A 15485-nucleotide genomic window follows, 5' to 3' on the forward strand; every position below is an offset into this window, starting at 1 on the left:
TGTGTTCCACATTTCTCCCAGGAATATTTCCTAAACAGACATACACATCTCTACTCATTCTTTGCAAAAACTTTTCATGGTTCTTACATTATTAAAGAAGTAGTCCAAAATCCTTAGCTTGTACTGCACACTCCAGGAACATTGAAGTTAGTGGTTATTTCATGAGAAAGGCATGATTTTATGCCTCATTTTCTTGCTCTAGAAATTCCTTCCTCTTAGAATTACCTTCTGTCCAATCTCTTCATATGGAACTTGTAAAACATATGGTTATCTTTTAACTCCCAAACCAAATACCATGTCTTCTGTCAGACTTCTCTTCTTCTCCTCTTACAGAGTTCTTTTTTCTTCTACATTGATTTAATTTGCTTAATGCCTTTGTTAAAACATGAACCAGTTTGTATTAGATGTTTTTGTTTATTTGATTCTGTTTATTCTTTTCTCTTCCATTATTTCTCTTTGACTTTTTCTTTTAATCCTGTTCTCTTCCTTTTGATCCTGTAAGATCTTTGAAGTCAAGGACCTTTGTATAACTAGTGCCAAGCACCAAATTGAAAATGTAGCAGGGCCTCTGTAATGGTAAAATGAGTGAACCAAATAATCTTAGAATGAGAGAGAGACATGAAAATGGAAACCTAAGAGATTTGAGCAGTCACTGCAGACTATGGGGGAAAAATGTTGAATAGGAATAAGTTCAACTGAGATTGGAGACCTTTCTTATGGGTATAACCAGTGTTGGAGGTAAGTGTGACCTAATAAAAAGGGGAGAAAAGAGAATTTAAACTTTTGGTAACAATGATTTGGTCAAAGTGATTGTCCAAAGGGTCCCAGAGAGTAGTCAGATAAATGAATCAAGATTGACCAACTGATCAAGGTGAGCCTGAGACTATGAGCATTCTTCACTTGTGTAAATTTCTGGAGAAGAGGCACCATCTTGGGAAAATCAGTCTTCATGCAGAGTAAAGAGTAGAGGTAATGTTTTAGGAAAAGATTCTCATGATTTCCAAGTTTGTTAGCAAAAAATGGGAGTGCTTGTAAAATTGGTATGCCAATGCTTTGGCTTTGGACCTTTGATGATTGGACTGAATAAATTAATAGGTAGATAGGAGCAGCAGTAAAAGTGTAGTTCACAGGGATGGGATGGGCTCATTGATTCAATTGGAAGTAAATGTTACTGATCTCTTCCTTTCTTTCTTTCTTTTTCTGCTGGACCCTTCCCATTAGCAAAAAATTCTTTTGCACAAAAAAATTTAATTTTTCTTTGTTTACTTAACTCTCCATCTACCACCCCATTTCTTTCCTTACTTTTATAACAAACTCCTTGAAAAATTTATGTTCATTCTGTTTAATTTTTCTTTTCCATTGTCCCTTCATCCCAAGATTTTGTTTCCATGACTCCATTGCAAATTCATCTTTTCAAGTTCACCAAAGACCTTTTAGTTATTAATTCTAACTCATAATTCTTGGTCCTCTTTCTAACTAACCTATTTGATGAAGTTGATCACTTGATGATCACTTCCTCTTAAAATGATTTTTTTTTCACTTGACTTTTAGGACACCACATTTCCTTGGTTTTCCTTCAACTTCACTGACTGGTCCTTTCCAGTTTCCTATGTTTGTTGTCATTTCTATTGTAAACCTTTGAGCACTCCAGGGATCAATGCTTGGATATGTTCTTTCTCTATTTCATTAAATTATGCTCACTTCCTAGATTATCTTATCTATTCTTGTGGCTCTAATTGCTGTATATCACTGATAACTCCCAAGTATATATTTTCAGTCTAGTTATCCCTTTTAACTCTAGACTCAACTGTGTACTTTACATCTTAATTCAGAGAAACAGTTGGCATCTCACACTTAATATATCGAAAACCACATTCCCAATCTTCCTCCTCAACCTATGCTTCTTATAATGGTTCTCATCTAATTTAATTGCAATTCTGTTTTCCAGTTGCTTAGGCTAAACTTCTTATAATCCCTGGTTCATCTCTTTGCCTCACACCTCACATTTATTCTGACAGCAGACTCTATGGACTTTCATTTAAAAATACATCTCAAATCTTACCCCTTGTTACCACTTTGCCATTCCCTGTCTGGTCATACCCATCAATGTCTATCATCTGATTATGTTGCAGTAGACCTCGTAAGTAGTTTGTTGCCTCATTTCAAACTATTTTCAGTATCACAGCCAGAATGAACCTGTGTAATCATCAATCAAAAAGCCTAATAGGCCTGTGCCCCACCCCACTCTCATTTCCACTCTGATTTGTCTAATGGGACTCTTACCTTTTCACTGACCTGACCTCCTTAGAGTTCCTCAAACATAGCAGGCAAACTCCTGCCTCAGTTCTTTTGTACTTGCAGCTTTCTCCCCCTAGAATGTTTTTCCCTAAGACAGCAAAACAATTTGCTGTCTGACTTCTGTCAACTCTGCCCAAATTTCACCTTCCCAGTGAACCATTCCCTGGCTACCTGATCTGCAGTTCTAAAAACTACTGTCTTCCCATCTTCCCTGCTTTATTGTTTCACTTAGCACTTACCTAGATAACAAGTCCTTAGACAGGACTTTCCATGAGCAAGGCACTGTTCTAGGCTCTGCAGAAAATATTAGCTTATTTAATGATCATAATAACAACCCTTTGAGCTTGGCAATATCATTAGTCCCATTTTAGATATGAGAAAACTGGAAACTGGATTGGTTAAGTGACCCATCCACTGTCTAGATGGCTTTGTAAGTTGTGCTCCTTACCACCCTATTAGGCAGCCTCTCGCCATGTCCACATTCTACATCTGTTACTTATTAATCTTTTAGATTCTCTGTCTCACAAAGTATTGGCCAAAATGATGTAGGCTCAATGTGATGAGTAAAACTTGTAGGGTGTGTCCAAAACGAAAACAGAACCAAAACACAAGGAAATATAAAATTCCTACTCAGACTTTATATTCTTTCCTTTCTCACAGAGGATCTAGTGAAGAACTCTGAGATCTTTATGGATGGAATGGGAAAATTGTGGGAGAAATGACTCAGTGACTGACCAGGAACACCTTCATGGGATCATTGCATGAACAGTCCAAAAATTTAGGGGTTGGCCTTCCATGAATAACACAAGAATCGTTCATATAGAGGGGATAGTTGAAGATAGTGATTAAAATCAGTGAAAGATTCAAAAAAAGATTGAAGAATAAAGAACTCAGGGCAGGGTCCTGAGAAACACAACTGAATGTAAGAGATTGAAAAGCCAATCAAAGAGATAAAAGTAGACAATAACTTAAGATTGTTTATTGTCACTGAAATCAAAGCACAAAAAAATCTCCATAAAAAGTATGTTAAGATCAGTCAGAAAATGCCATTTAGAATTACTGGAAAGAGGTTACTGCTAAATTAATGGAACATAATTGCTAGAAGTTTATTTAAAACCACAGTAACCTTTTAAAATTAGATTATTTATGTGGGGTTTTTTTGGTGTTAAGTTGTATGAGTTCTTTATATATTTTGGATATTAATTCCTTATCAGCTATATCATTTGCAAATATCTTTTCCCATTTCGTAGGTTGCCTTTTCATTTTGTTGATGATTTCTTCCATGTGCAAAAGCCTTTTAGTCTGATTTAGTTGCAGTTGTTTATTTTTGCTTTTGTTTCCCTTGCTTGGGGAGACAGATCCAGAAAAATATTGCTAAGGACAACATTCAAGAATTTACTGCCTATGTTTTCTTTTAAGAGTTTAATGGCTTCAGATTTTACATTTAGGTCTTTAATCCAGTTTTAGTTTATTTTTTTGTGTTTGATGTAAAAGAATAGTCCAGTTTCATTCTTTTGCATGTAGCTTTCTAGTTTTTCCCAATACTTTTTATTGAAAAGACTGTCTTTTCCCCGTTGTATATCCTTGCCTTGCCTTGCCTTGCCTTGCCTTCTTTGTTGTAGATTAATTGACCATATATGTGTGTGTGTATTTCTGGCTAGAGGACATCTTTCCAAAGAAGATATATAGATGGCCAACAGATACACAAAATGCTCAAAAATCATTAATCTTAGGGAAATGTGAATCAAAACCACAATGAAATATCACCTCACATTAGTCAGGATGGCTAGTATCAAAAAGAAATAACAAATGTTGGCAAGGCTTTAAAGAAAGGGAACCCTTGTGTACCATTGATGGGAATGTAAATTGTGTAGCCACTATGGAAAATAGTATGGAGGTTCCTTAAAATAATTAAAAATAGAAATATCATATGATCTAGTAATTCCACTTCTGGGTATTTACATGAAGAAAATGAAAGCATTAATTCAAAAAGATGCATGCACTCCTATGTTTATTGCAACATTATTTACAGTAGTCAAGATACGGAAATAACCTAAGTGTCCATTGATAGATGAATGGAAAAAGATGTGGTATATACAATGGAATATTATTCAGCCATAAAAAAGATTGAAATTTTGCCATTTGTGACTACAGGGATGGACCGAGAGAATATTATACTAACTGAAATAAGCCAGACAAAGACAAATACCATCGGATTTTACTTATATGTGGAATCTAAAAAACAAAACAAAGAGTCGTAAATATAGAGAATGAACTGATAGTTCTGGGGCAGGGTGGGAGGTAGGTGAAATAGGTAAAAGAAATTAAAAGGTACAAACATCTAGTTACTAAAAAACAAACTTTTGAAAATGGAAACACAAGAGCCAATATGGAGAGGTTAACTGAACAAACAAGGGAGAGAACTGTGATATTAAATCATCATAAAAAATGCAAAGGAATAATGTTTATAGTACAGGTAAAAAGTATAAATTAGGAAGAGAGAAACTTTGAAGAGAAAGATAAGAAAAAAGAGAACCATCTTGATGCAGAACATGTTTTATGTTCCTTTTTTTTTTTCAAGATAATAAAGAGGCAGTGTTCTGACTGAATTTGGGAATGGAAAATAACACATTGGTCAGTATGGATTAGAGCTCTTCTGTGAAAGGGTCACGAGGGAATTCTAAAACCCTCTTGATGTGAACTGTGACCACTTCCAATTACAAATAGAAATGTAGAATCAAAGAAGAAAATTTATATGTACCATAATGTATTTTGGAGCCATTTAAAATACATCCATCTCTTCCAGTTCTAATTAGACAGCTAATTTGACTTGGGTAGCTATATTGGTGTGAAGAATTGTGGACAAATAGCATAAAGACATATTTTCTTTTATCAAGTAAAATGTCCAGTAAATGGCAATGATAAGCAATTCTTAAACATTTTTTTTTCATTTTTCCCCCACATATTTGATGTTTATTTATTTTTGAGAGAGAGAGAGAGAGAGAGAGACAGAGTGCAAGCAGGGGAGGGGCAGAGAGAGAGGGAGACACAGAATCCAAAGCGGGCTCCAGGCTCCGAGCTGTCAGCACAGAGCCAATACAGGGCTTGAACTCATGAACCATGAGATCATGACCTGAGCTGAAGTCGGATGCTTAACTGACTGAGCCACCCATGCGCCACCCCCCACCCCCTTTTTTAAAACACTGTCTTTGATTTTTTTTTTTTTTTTTTTTTTTTTTTGAGAGAGACAGAGTGCGAGCAGGGGATTCAATTTTTTTTTTAATGTTTATTTTTGAGAGAGACAGAGCATGCGGGGGGAGGGGCAGAGAGAGAGGGAGACACAGAATTTGAAGCAGGCTCCATGCTCTGAGCTATCAGCATAGAGCCCAATGTGGGGCTCGAACTCATGGCCGCAAGATCATGACCTGAGCCAAAGTTGGATGCTTAATTCACTGAGCCACCCGGGAGCCCTAAGGAAAGCAATTCTCTTAACCTAATGTGTTCTTATTCAGCCATAGTAAGTTGGTGAACAATAATTGACCATGTTTATCACTTCTTGTTTTTTTGTTTGTTTTGTTGTTGTTGTTGTTTTCTTGGAAATCTCTTCATTAAGCTGCTAGTGAGATTAGGAAAATCATGTATTTGGTAAAATAAAGGCAGAATCAGACATATTTGCCCTCTGGATCTTAGTTTTCCAATGTAGATTCACTAATCACCAAGGTCCACTCAAGGTATGAAAAGAACTCTCTAATTCCACAGGTATAGCACTTTTCATTTATTTTAAACTTACAGAGAAGATTATTCAATCAGACAAAAACAGGTAAGCAGGTGACCATTCTCTGATGTTAGAGGAAAGAAGTATAATACAGATTTTCTAGACTAAGATAAGCATGAGCATTGGTAAAGTCTCCTTCTCTTCTCTTCCCCCAGACAAGGACTAAAGGCTACTTCCGTCATATCTTAAAATGTCCAGCAACAACCTAAATGCTAATCCTGATTTTGAAAATGTTATTATTTTGTTTCTCTGGTTAATGCTGAATGACATTTAGGAAAATGCTGTTGTGAGGAAAGATACAAGTTCTTTGTTTATAGACAAGGATCAATATGATAAATGATGTCACATTTGTTTTCTAAGTAACCCCTGTAGTGTCTTGAGTGATTATACAATTTGTGTGCAAACTTGGGGAATAATAGTATTGGTATTCATAATACAGCACAGTGTCTTCTTAAAGCCTAATAGAATTTCCAGTAATATTCTGCCTGGCATAAGGACTGTCTCAGAAACTGACTCGTCTTTTACCGTAAGCTAGCTATGTCAACTCCAAGACTCTTGAGTATGTTGAGATAGAGGTCAAACCATGTTACTACAAGGTAGAATTTTAATTGTAGTCAGTTAACATAACTGCTGCAACGGGTTTAAGAAAAACATTGTTTAGCCGAAATAAAGGAGCATTTTGTTAAGAGATTTTGTGACAATCAGCAGCAATAACCCTGTGGTTTATTAAACAGAAATCTTCCATGATTAAGCCGGGAAAAACTGCAAAGGGGGTGACTTCAGCCTTGATCACCTCATTTTACTCTTTTTTGCGGTTTTGAGGAAATGAAACAAACCTTGGCAGGGAGCAGATCAAAGGTTAGCAAGAGGAGATAGCATCATTCTCTTTCCTGATTAGTCCATGAGGGCAATTAAGCAAGAGCCATAAAGTAGAATTATTCTTTTGCTCATTTTTTGGGGGGAAAAATTTGGTATGTTATATAATCACAGTCCTTCTGAATGCTATTTTACATGTTCACATGCCTAAGGTCTCTTACTAATTGGGATACCTTTGCGTGGGACTCCTGTAGGGATGACATATCTTGCTGAGGGGACCATGTTGGGTATAAGACAGGCGGGAAGCTAGAGGTTCCGGAAGATGGCGGCGTAGGAGGACGCGGGGCTCACAGCGCGTCCTGCCGATCACTTAGATTCCACCTACACCTGCCTAAAGAACCCAGAAAACCGCCAGAGGATTAGCAGAAGGGAGTCTCCGGAGTCAAGCGCAGACTAGAGGCCCACGGAAGAGGGTAGGAAGGGCGGCGAGGCGGTGCGCGCTCCACGGACTGGCGGGAGGGAGCCGGGGCAGAGGGGCGGCTCGCCGGCCAAGCAGAGCCCCCGAGTCTGGCTGGCAAAAGCGGAGGGGCCGGACAGACGGTGTTCCGACAGCAAGCGCGACTTAGCGTCTGGGAGGTCATAAGTTAACAGCTCTGCTTGGAAAGCGGGAAGGCTGGAGGACAAAGGGAGGGAGAGCTGCTGAGCCCCCGGACGGCAGAGCTCAGCTTGGCGGGGAACAAAGGCGCCAGCGCCATCTCCCCCGCCCATCCCCCAGCCAAAATCCCAAAGGGAACCAGTTCCTGCCAGGGAACTTGCTCGCTCCGCGCAAACACCCAACTCTGTGCTTCTGCGGAGCCAAACCTCCGGCAGCGGATCTGACTCCCTCCCGCTGCCACAGGGCTCCTCCTGAAGTGGATCACCTAAGGAGAAGCGAGCTAAGCCTGCCCCTCCAGCCCCCGTGCACCTTGCCTACCCACCCCAGCTAATACGCCAGATCCCCAGCAACATAAGCCTGGCAGTGTGCAAGTAGCCCAGACGGGACACGCCACCCCACAGTGAATCCCGCCCCTAGGAGAGGGGAAGAGAAGGCACACACCAGTCTGACTGTGGCCCCAGCAGTGGGCTGGGGGCAGACATCGGGTCGGACTGCGGCCCCGCCCACTAACTCCAGTTATACACCACAGCACAGGGGAAGTGCACTGCAGGTCCTCACCACGCCAGGGACTCTCCAAAATGACCAAACGGAAGAATTCCCCTCAGAAGAATCTCCAGGAAATAACAACAGCTAATGAACTGATCAAAAAGGATTTAAATAATATAACAGAAAGTGAATTTAGAATAATAGTCATAAAATTAATCGCTGGGCTTGAAAACAGTATACAGGACAGCAGAGAATCTCTTGCCACAAAGATCGAGGGACTAAGGAACAGTCACGAGGAGTTGAAAAACGCTTTAAACGAATTGCAAAACAAAATGGAATCCACGATGGCTCGGCTTGAAGAGGCAGAGGAGAGAATAGGTGAACTAGAAGATAAAGTTATGGAGAAAGAGGAAGCTGAAAGAAAGAGAGATAAAAAAATCCAGGAGTATGAGGGGAAAATTAGAGAACTAAGTGATACACTAAAAAAAAATAATATACGCATAATTGGTATCCCAGAGGAGGAAGAGAGAGGGAAGGGTGCTGAAGGGGTACTTGAACAAATTATAGCTGAGAACTTCCCTGAACTGGGGAAGGAAAAAGGCATTGAAATCCAAGAGGCACAGAGAACTCCCTTCAGACGTAACTTGAATCGATCTTCTGCACGACATATCATAGTGAAACTGGCAAAATACAAGGATAAAGAGAAAATTCTGAAAGCAGCAAGGGATAAACGTGCCCTCACATATAAAGGGAGACCTATAAGACTCGTGACTGATCTCTCCTTTGAAACTTGGCAGGCCAGAAAGGCTTGGCACGATATCTACAGTGTGCTAAACAGAAAAAATATGCAGCCGAGAATCCTTTATCCAGCAAGTCTGTCATTTAGAATAGAAGGAGAGATAAAGGTCTTCCCAAACAAACAAAAACTGAAGGAATTTGTCACCACGAAACCAGCCCTACAAGAGATCCTAAGGGGGATCCTGTGAGACAAAGTACCAGAGACATCACTACAAGCATAAAACATACAGACATCACAATGACTCTAAACCCATATCTTTCTATAATAACACTGAATGTAAATGGATTAAATGCGCCAACTAAAAGACATAGGGTATCAGAATGGATAAAAAAACAAGACCCATCTATTTGCTGTCTACAAGAGACTCATTTTAGATCTGAGGACACCTTTAGATTGAGAGTGAGGGGATGGAGAACTATTTATCATGCTTCTGGAAGCCAAAAGAAAGCTGGAGTAGCCATACTTATATCAGACAAACTAGACTTTAAATTAAAGGCTGTAACAAGAGATGAAGAAGGGCATTATATAATAATCACAGGGTCTATCCACCAGGAAGAGCTAACTATTATAAATGTCTATGCGCCAAATACCCGAGCCCCCAGATATATAAAACAATTACTCATAAACATAAGCAACCTTATTGATAAGAATGTGGTCATTGCAGGGGACTTTAACACCCCACTTACAGAAATGGATAGATCATCTAGACACACAGTCAATAAAGAAACAAGGGCCCTGAATGATACATTGGATCAGATGGACTTGACAGATATATTTAGAACTCTGCATCCCAAAGCAACAGAATATACTTTCTTCTCGAGTGCACATGGAACATTCTCCAAGATAGATCATATACTGGGTCACAAAACAGCCCTTCATAAGTTTACAAGAATTGAAATTATACCATGCATACTTTCAGACCACAATGCTATGAAGCTTGAAATCAACCACAGGAAAAAGTCTGGAAAACCTCCAAAAGCATGGAGGTTAAAGAACACCCTACTAACGAATGAGTGGGTCAACCAGGCAATTAGAGAAGAAATTAAAACATATATGGAAACAAACGAAAATGAAAATACAACAATCCAAACGCTTTGGGACGCAGCGAAGGCAGTCCTGAGAGGAAAATACATTGCAATCCAGGCCTATCTCAAGAAACAAGAAAAATCCCAAATACAAAATCTAACAGCACACCTAAAGGAAATAGAAGCAGAACAGCAAAGGCAGCCTAAACCCAGCAGAAGAAGAGAAATCATAAAGATCAGAGCAGAAATAAACAATATAGAATCTAAAAAAACTGTAGAGCAGATCAACGAAACCAAGAGTTGGTTTTTTGAAAAAATAAACAAAATTGACAAACCTCTAGCCAGGCTTCTCAAAAAGAAAAGGGAGATGACCCAAATAGATAAAATCATGAATGAAAATGGAATGATTACAACCAATCCCTCAGAGATACAAACAATTATCAGGGAATACTATGAAAAATTATATGCCAGCAAATTGGACAACCTGGAAGAAATGGACAAATTTCTAAACACCCACACTCTTCCAAAACTCAATCAGGAGGAAATAGAAAGCTTGAACAGACCCATAACCAGCGAAGAAATTGAATCGGTTATCAAAAATCTCCCAACAAATAAGAGTCCAGGACCAGATGGCTTCCCAGGGGAGTTCTACCAGACATTTAAAGCAGAGATAATACCTATCCTTCTCAAGCTATTCCAAGAAATAGAAAGGGAAGGAAAACTTCCAGACTCATTCTATGAAGCCAGTATTACTTTGATTCCTAAACCAGACAGAGACCCAGTAAAAAAAGAGAACTACAGGCCAATATCCCTGATGAATATGGATGCAACAATTCTCAATAAGATACTAGCAAATCGAATTCAACAGCATATAAAAAGAATTATTCACCATGATCAAGTGGGATTCATTCCTGGGATGCAGGGCTGGTTCAACATTCGCAAATCGATCAACGTGATACATCACATTAACAAAAAAAAAGAGAAGAACCATATGATCCTGTCAATCGATGCAGAAAAGGCCTTTGACAAAATCCAGCACCCTTTCTTAATAAAAACCCTTGAGAAAGTCGGGATAGAAGGAACATACTTAAAGATCATAAAGGCCATTTATGAAAAGCCCACAGCTAACATCATCCTCAACGGGGAAAAACTGAGAGCTTTTTCCCTGAGATCAGGAACACGACAGGGATGCCCACTGTCACCGCTGCTGTTCAATATAGTGCTGGAAGTTCTGGCATCAGCAATCAGACAACAAAAGGAAATCAAAGGCATCAAAATTGGCAAAGATGAAGTCAAGCTTTCGCTTTTTGCAGATGACATGATATTATACATGGAAAATCCGATAGACTCCACCAAAAGTCTGCTAGAACTGATACATGAATTCAGCAAAGTTGCAGGATACAAAATCAATGTGCAGAAATCAGTTGCATTCTTATACACTAACAATGAAGCAACAGAAAGACGAATGAAGAAACTGATCCCATTCACAATTGCACCAAGAAGCATAAAATACCTAGGAATAAATCTAACCAAAGATGTAAAAGATCTGTATGCTGAAAACTATAGAAAGCTTATGCAGGTAATTGAAGAAGATATAAAGAAATGGAAAGACATTCCCTGCTCATGGATTGGAAGAATAAATATTGTCAAAATGTCAATACTACCCAAAGCTCTCTACACATTCAATGCAATCCCAATCAAAATTGCACCAGCATTCTTCTCGAAACTAGAACAAGCAATCCTAAAATTCATATGGAACCACAAAAGGCCCCGAATAGCCAAAGTAATTTTGAAGAAGAAGACCAAAGCAGGAGGCATCACAATCCCAGACTTTAGCCTCTACTACAAAGCTGTCATCATCAAGACAGCATGGTATTGGCATAAAAACAGACACATAGACCAATGGAATAGAATAGAAACCCCAGAACTAGACCCACAAACGTATGGCCAACTCATCTTTGACAAAGCAGGAAAGAACATCCAATGGAAAAAAGACAGTCTCTTTAACAAATGGTGCTGGGAGAACTGGACAGCAACATGCAGAAGATTGAAACTAGACCACTTTCTCACACCATTCACAAAAATAAACTCAAAATGGATAAAGGACCTGAATGTGAGACAGGAAACCATCAAAACCTTAGAGGAGAAAGCAGGAAAAGACCTCTCTGACCTCAGCCGTAGCAATCTCTTACTCGGCACATCCCCAAAGGCAAGGGAATTAAAAGCAAAAGTGAATTACTGGGACCTTATGAAGATAAAAAGCTTCTGCACAGCAAAGGAAACAACCAACAAAACTAAAAGGCAACCAACGGAATGGGAAAAGATATTTGCAAATGACACATCGGACAAAGGGCTAGTATCCAAAATCTATAAAGAGCTCATCAAACTCCACACCCGAAAAACAAATAACCCAGTGAAGAAATGGGCAGAAAACATGAATAGACACTTCTCTAAAGAAGACATCCGGATGGCCAACAGGCACATGAAAAGATGTTCAACGTCGCTCCTTATCAGGGAAATACAAATCAAAACCACACTCAGATACCACCTCACGCCAGTCAGAGTGGCCAAAATGAAGAAATCAGGAGACTATAGATGCTGGAGAGGATGTGGAGAAACAGGAACCCTCTTGCACTGTTGGTGGGAATGCAAATTGGTGCAGCCGCTCTGGAAAGCAGTGTGGAGGTTCCTCAGAAAATTAAAAATAGACCTACCCTATGACCCAGCAATAGCACTGCTAGGAATTTATCCAAGGGATACAGGAGTACTGATGCATAGGGGCACCTGTACCCCAATGTTTATAGCGGCACTCTCAACAATAGCCAAATTATGGAAAGAGCCTAAATGTCCATCAACTGATGAATGGATAAAGAAATTGTGGTTTATATACACAATGGAATACTACGTGGCAATGAGAAAAAATGAAATATGGCCTTTTGTAGCAACATGGATGGAACTGGAGAGTGTGATGCTAAGTGAAATAAGCCATACAGAGAAAGACAGATACCATATGGTTTCACTCTTATGTGGATCCTGAGAAACATAACAGAAACCCATGGGGGAGGGGAAGGAAAAAAAAAAAAAGAGGTTAGAGTGGGAGAGAGCCAAAGCATTAGAGACTGTTAAAAACTGAGAACAAACTGAGGGTTGATGGGGGGTGGGAGGGAGGGCAGGGTGGGTGATGGGTATTGAGGAGGGCACCTTTTGGGATGAGCACTGGGTGTTGTATGGAAACCAATTTGACAGTAAATTTCATATATTAAAAAATAAAATTAAAAAAAAAAAAAAAAAAAAAAAGACAGGCGGGAAAATACTTTTTACACTTTAATAATTTCTCTGCGCTTTTTAAGTTTTGCATAGGTCAATTAACTCCTCCATCTATTATTAAGCATTGGCCAGATCTGCTTTTGTTTGTTAATTGTGCTTCATATCTGACATTATAGATCATGTGCAAGGGGGTGGCTGCCTGTCAGATTCCTGAGTCTGTCTTTTGGTCTGGTGCCGTGGGCGAGGGACTCACATGGGCAGGACACAGGAATTTTTTATTCAGCTGAAAATTACTAAATCAAGCCATGGGAGAAAACCACCTCTGTTTCAAAAGGTGTTAAAGCCTGGGCTGAGTGATTCCATCTCAATATCATAAGGCAGAAGAACACTGGTTTGTATTCAGGAGACCCTAGATTCAAATCGTGGCTCCATTGTGTAAAAGCTAGACAAGTCCCTTAATCTGCCCGTGTCTCGGTTTTCTCATTTGTAGAGTAAGAATCGATTGCTTAGAATTGTTATGAAAGTTAAGGGAGGAAATTTGTAGAAATTTATTTAACACCATACTCATCCAGAAGATGCTCGGTCTGAATCCTGAAGCAGTTCAGACTGAACTTCCACTTTCTAAAGGCTGTATAATCATCTAGTTCTGCTAAGACAAATGCAGAGAGTTAATGTGCCAGCAGAGGACCTGTTTATACTGTTGGAGACACTGGGGTCTGTGGCAAATGGATGGGAAAGGCTGAGGCCAAAGTGGAAGCCATAAACAGATTTTGGTTTAACTTGGTGGGGTTTGTTCAGTAAGCACAAGTTCAAGCCAGGGAGAAGGGTGTAGTTAATAAGAAACAAGAGGATTTTGACTAGGAGCCTGGATACAGATATAACTAGGACTTACCTATTTAGTGGATCTATAAAGATGCAGAGATGTCACTTGGGATGACGATAGGGGCTTTCTAACCTTTGTTCTGGTTATGAACAGCTTTCTTGGTATGAGAGGTTAAAGGCTGTGGGTTTAGGCTGTGCGGAGAGAGATGGGATCCTGCCAGCACCAATAATAACAATAAAGGGCTGTGTACTCTGAGTGGTTTTCCCAGTTGACACAACTTAGCTAGGTTCTCCTAGCTGAGGGAGATCTCTTTTTTTTGTTTGTTTGTTTTCATGGGATCTTATGTGATAGAGATTTCTGAATTAGGGGTACTAATTCTGAATTAGAAGCCAGTGACTTCTAGAGTTGTCTCACTAGAACATCCTTTTATCCCTGCTGTTAAGTGGTTATTGGCCACATCTCAGGAAACAGTCTGACCTAAAGCTTAAACAATAAGCATTAACTTAATGAACTAAAATCAGTAAGTATAAACTAGTACAATTTGGGAAGTGGAGCAGACATTAAGAAAAATGACTATCCATTTAGTATCATCTCTTCCTTTGGATTCTACAGATTATGTCAAGTTAAGATATAGGCATTCCAAGAGATAGAAGATGCTTTCTCACATTGTTCAGTGTTTATTATTTAATGATGCATAATATGTCATCTCAACTGTATTTCCATTTGCCTTCGATAACTCTGTGTACTACATACAAACATACCCATAGAGCTAAATTGTACTTGTCAGTATTGACGTTATTTAAATATTTTTTCAATGCAATTAATATTGTTTATCAATGAAAAAATGGATTGGAAGGGTGAGAATTACTGACATATTTTCTCTCCTCTTTTCCTTTCTTCCCTCAGAAGTTTCGTAAGCATTCCTATCAGCACGAAACAGGTGAGGATCCCACTGGGCACAGGGTAATCCTTGTGGATAAATGGTACATATCGAAAAATCTGTTGACTTATCATTTAGCGACAGCTGCCCAACTACCTTTCTCCCTACTGCGAGAGTCCCTGGCTGAATCATCAGAAGTTGATTAATAATCAAACAAGTAGAATCTGCTAGGGTGTAGGAAATAGGCGCTCACTTACACAGTACAGCTGAGAACAAAATTGGCACAATTTTTTTCTGGACAAGAGTTGGCCTATATATTAGCAGCCTTTAAATGTGGTTACTCTTTGACCTTGCAGTTTCACATTTGTGAAATTATTCAGAAGAAATAATCAGATAAATGTGCAAATATAGAAGTCCAAGGATGTTCACTGTAGCATTGTTTATAATAATGGAAAATTGGAAACCTACCTAAATGGTCAGTAAAAAGGACCTTATTATGATACTTTTCCATGACAGAGTAATATGTACACATTACAAAATTTTATAAAAAAATGCATAATCATATAGGAAAATATTCATGAACTAGTATCAAGTGAAAAAAGCAAAATGGAAAACTGTATGTTTAGGTAGCATTCTATTTTTGTAACAAATATGCAGATTT

At 39.0% G+C, this 15485-nt stretch overlaps 1 long non-coding RNA gene across 1 annotated transcript in view; it reads left to right on the top strand.

Moving 5' to 3' along the window:
- Positions 1-15485, top strand: part of LOC122227941 — a 48346-nt gene that overhangs the window by 18376 nt on the left and 14485 nt on the right. Inside the window, exon 3 of the long non-coding RNA XR_006206283.1 lies at positions 14851-14884. This is a non-coding gene — a long non-coding RNA (uncharacterized LOC122227941). The remainder of the gene's footprint in view (positions 1-14850; positions 14885-15485) is intronic.

This window comes from Panthera leo, chromosome C1 (genome assembly GCF_018350215.1).
Source record: "Panthera leo isolate Ple1 chromosome C1, P.leo_Ple1_pat1.1, whole genome shotgun sequence".
NCBI lineage: Eukaryota > Metazoa > Chordata > Mammalia > Carnivora > Felidae > Panthera > Panthera leo.